A 4,497-nucleotide genomic window follows, 5' to 3' on the forward strand; every position below is an offset into this window, starting at 1 on the left:
TATATGCCGCAAACACAGGGAAATTTTCGTCGCCTGGAATGCGAAGGACAATCTCTCCTTCGATGTTTGCATCCGCCAATCCAAATACCCAAGTTTACAACGCGCAGAATGGGGAGTGGCCGGAGAAGGTCGAGATTTGCCGATCTCACTCAGCGTATGTATTGCAGTATTGCTGGACAATAATCATAGATGGCAATTAAAAATACTGTATGGGCTGCTTTGCTGCTCCATCACTATCCCGCAACACCTTACGTGTTAGCGATTCGGCTTTCAGGGTTAACAGGTGCAGGAGGAATCAAACCCTAGGTCCAACTGATGAGCCAGTCTGACTCAGCTGACATATCATCAGCAATAATTTTATTTAATACAGCTCCGACTTCCGACTCAGGAACCTGTCCAAGCAACCAGAATATCGACACTGCCAGAGGATTGACTGGGTTCTGAAATTCGTTTCCCAAGTATTTCTTATTGGAACCAGTCGAGTTCCAAGGAGATCCCACTTACCTTCAACCGAGAGTTTTCACTGAGCCAGGCAGAACAACAATTATCAGGATGCACAGCGAGTTCCATAATAATTCATACGATAAAATATCTTACCAGGAACTCCAACGATTGCAAGAATTGGGTAGTAAATTATTTCCACGTCATAAATGGTTAAATATACCATGTTTTCCGAAAGACAAGCACACGCGCGTTCCTATTGCAGAATGACATGGCAGCACGAAACGATCTTTATAATAACGGAAAGCCTCCAGGGAAGAATTAATTGGTATCATCACTGATATTATTTTCCAGTCATTGAACACACATATGGCAAACAAAACAACTCTCTGATATGTGAAAAAGAAGATCAGAAAAAATATGAACTACAAACTGCGAATTTCTCTATCAATTGTCGGGGAAATATATTTACTTTTACTTTAGAATGGTGAGATCCATCAATTGTCTGTCTTAAGTTTTTTATTCGCAGATCTTGTTATGCATATAAGATTCCTAAAGGGCTGGATAAAGTAGTCACTAAGGGTCTGTTTCCCCTTTTAGGAGAATCTGTAACCAGGAGTCTCAGTCTTAGAGTTAAGCGTCAGCCTTTTAGAACAGAGTTGACGAAGTATTTCTTCACTCTGAGGATAGTAGATTTATGGAATTCGCTACAAAGAAGGCTGTAGATGATCAGTTCTTGAATATTTTCAAGGCTGAGACTGATAAAAAAAACATAGAGGGATGCGGAGATATGGGGATAGGGCAGGTAATTAAAGTTAGGTCAAAAGATAAGCCATCTTATGATAGAATGGCGGGGCACAGCTCTCGGGGCAGAATGGTCGACTCCTGCTCCTAGTTATTATGTTCTTTTGTTCTAACATTCTTAAGGCGTCACAAAAATAACAAAATGTTTGAGAAAGTAGAGACTTAGAGTATGGGAGACTCAGTGTATGTGTGTCTGTGTGTGTGAATGAGAGAGAGAGAGAGAGAGAGAGAGAGAGAGAAGGAGAGAGAGAGAGCGAGAGAGAGAGAGAGAGAGAGTGAGATTGAGGAGAGAGAGAGCGAGAGAGAGAGAGAGGGAGAAAGAAAGAAAGAAAGAAAGAGAAAGAAAGAAAGAAAGAAAGAAAGAAAGAAAGAAAGAAAGAAAGAAAGAAAGAAAGAAAGAAAGAAAGAAAGTTTTTTTTTACTTGCGTTCGAAATGTCAATCATCAGATCTTATTAAACATATAAGATTCTTAAACATATAACATTCACTAAGGGTCTGTTTCCCCTGGTAGGATGCTCAGTCCTTGAACATTTTCAAGGCTGAGACTGATGGTTATTTAAAAAAATAGAGGGATTTGGGAATATGAGGATAGGGCAGGTAATTAGAGTTAGGTCAGAAGATCAAGCATGGTATTTTCGAAAGGTGGGGCACGCTCGATGGGCCGAATGGCCTCCTCCTGCTCCTAATTCTTATGTTCTTTTGTGGTAACTTTCTTAAAACAACAATTTACAATGGTTATTATCTTTCATACCGGGAAGAGGACTCACATATAATAATAATAATAATAATAATAATAATAATAATAATTCTTGCATTGGATATAGCGCTTTTCACGATGGGAGGACGTCCCAAAGCGCTTCACCGAACACACTGTAAAGAGAATTGACTGTATATTTGTGGACGAACGCGGTAGCCAATTGCGCACAGCAATGTCCCACAAACAGCCGTAGATTGAAAATGACAAAATTATTATTGTTTTTGGTTTTAGAGGGATTAATATTAAGCGTGTGGAATAAGGAAACTTGCCCAAGGTTTCGCCCTCTGCCTGGAATTAAACTCAGGTCTCTCGCTTGCAAAGCGAGTGCTCTAACCAGTGTGCTACAGGACTCCATATATAAAGGACATTTGTGAACTTCGACTGGAAGCGCTCATTTCGGATGTGCACAGTCGTGGGAATTAGCGTGATCCTAAAAGGAAAACTGAATGAGAGAACACGAGTTTGTTGAAACAACATAATGCAATATTCAAAGACTGTGAGCTGCATCAGGAGGAGATGGAAGCCTGAAACCCATATTATATACATGGTAAATAAAAAGCGCAAATGTATGAGCACATAAAAATTTCTAGACGACAGAAGGAAAACAACCACTGCGTTTGTCTTCCACCATCGAGTTTACCTTCCAATCAACTGAGCGACAGAGACTTCTGTATATATCTAATTGCAAGAGAAATACACCTTTTGATTCATATAATAGCTGTTACAGTCTAGCACTGGGTGATGAGAAATGACAACATTTGTAAGAGAGACATTGAAAGATAAAATCTGAATACAACCAGAAGCACTGACCGTTGTGTGACGTGGTACTGTTTGCTCCTCCGTCTTCGTGTTCTCCCACAACAGATATTTCCATGAAGTACAAATGGCTTCAAAACTTGATTTAGATCAAATCAGCAAATAATTTTGGAACAATATTCTTTTGTACAGGGCGTACTGTAGCTCAGTTGTGAGAGCATTCGCCTTGCAAGCGAGACACCTTCCAGGCAGGGCGAAACCTTGGGCAAGTTTCCTTACTCCACGCGCCTATGAATAATAATACCTTGAAAAAAAGAAACAACAATTAATTGGTCATTTTAAATCCACGAATCTTTGTGGGACTGCTGTGCGCAATTCGCTTCCCCGTTTCGCCAACGAAAATACGTCACTTCACTTTACATTATACTTTGTGAAGCGCTTTGGGACTTCTCGAAGACATGAACAGCGCTGTATCAAATGCAAGGTTTATTTTTATTTATTATTATTGTAGAATAATTTGAAATTTAGTAGGAAATACCGGACTTACGTATCCGCAGACAACAATCAGTTATTTTATTCACGCTCAGCTGGAATGCTTTACAAATAAATATTCCCAAAATGCTGAATGATTCTTGAAAAAGCTACAGACAAAAGTTTCTGTGGGGCAATTGATTAGGGAGTTAACTGAAAGGTTGGTGGTTCAAGCCCACCCAGGCACGATCCTCTCCTGAAATAAATATATTATTTTTCAATTCTTTCTTTGCACTTGAAATAAATCACGAAAAATGTGATTGGCTCTGCTGTCTTTATTTTCAAAATATTCCAAAACACTCGCTTGGTTCATTGATAAATTGGAACAGATATCACTTTCTCTTGGAAATTCAACGATTCTTCATCCTATCTTCCAGAAGCATTTTCCTCTTGCCGATTAATGGCATTGTTGGAGATGGAGGGGTGAAACTATTCTTTGCTGGTATCAAAGTGGTCGTTCGGCCAATGACACTAACGCATTCTGAGGGTATTGCCTCACGAACAAAAACGTTGGCTGCTGATTTAGTCAATGGCAGAAGGTGTCATTTTGTCAGTTTCTGCAAACAGCACTATCAGTTCAGAATTCACATCTGATCTGGACAATGTACAAGATGAACAAGATCATAAGGATTTGATAGCGGTGGGATTCGAACCCACGTCCCCGAAGGGACTGGAGCCTAAATCCAGCGCCTTAGACCGCTCGGCCACGCTACCCCTTATCTGGAAAACAAATTACACGGTCATATTTCACTATTCATGTGAAACGTTTCTCCGGCCATGACATATTGTGCATTGTTGGGCAATCTGGTAACGTTGGTTTAGCAACAGAGTACCGACGTTAGCGAACTCATCAACAATTTCAATACTTTTTAAACCAATATTCAAACAAAGCTCGTGGAGAAGCGTTTGATTTTGATTCATTTCTGTATAGCAAGCAGCTCTATGAAGTTTCCGTACGCCTGACGGTTGGAAAACTGCTGAAAAGATGTATTTAACTTTTGTATTAAAAAAATCACATCACACTATACAGGGTGGTTGTGTTAGACGTGAAGCTCCAAAGAAGGGGACAACAGAATTAAAGCAAGGAGAATTGGATGATTAGAGCTTTACAGTGAAAATTGAAGATAGACAGACAGACAGAAGGACAGACAGACAAACGGCAGACAGACAGACAGCAGAGAGAGAGAGGCACGCAGGCAGGCAGGTT

The 4,497-nt window shown here is 40.1% G+C and overlaps 1 non-coding gene across 1 annotated transcript; it reads right to left on the minus strand.

Annotated features, from left to right (window-relative positions):
- Positions 1-3,922: 3,922 nt before the first annotated feature.
- trnal-uag lies at positions 3,923-4,004 on the minus strand. The gene has a single exon. It is a non-coding gene; the product is annotated as a tRNA-Leu (tRNA).
- Positions 4,005-4,497: the final 493 nt, after the last annotated feature.

The sequence above is a fragment of the Callorhinchus milii genome, unplaced genomic scaffold, assembly GCF_018977255.1.
Source record: "Callorhinchus milii isolate IMCB2004 unplaced genomic scaffold, IMCB_Cmil_1.0 Scaffold942, whole genome shotgun sequence".
Classification (NCBI taxonomy): Eukaryota; Metazoa; Chordata; class Chondrichthyes; order Chimaeriformes; family Callorhinchidae; genus Callorhinchus; species Callorhinchus milii.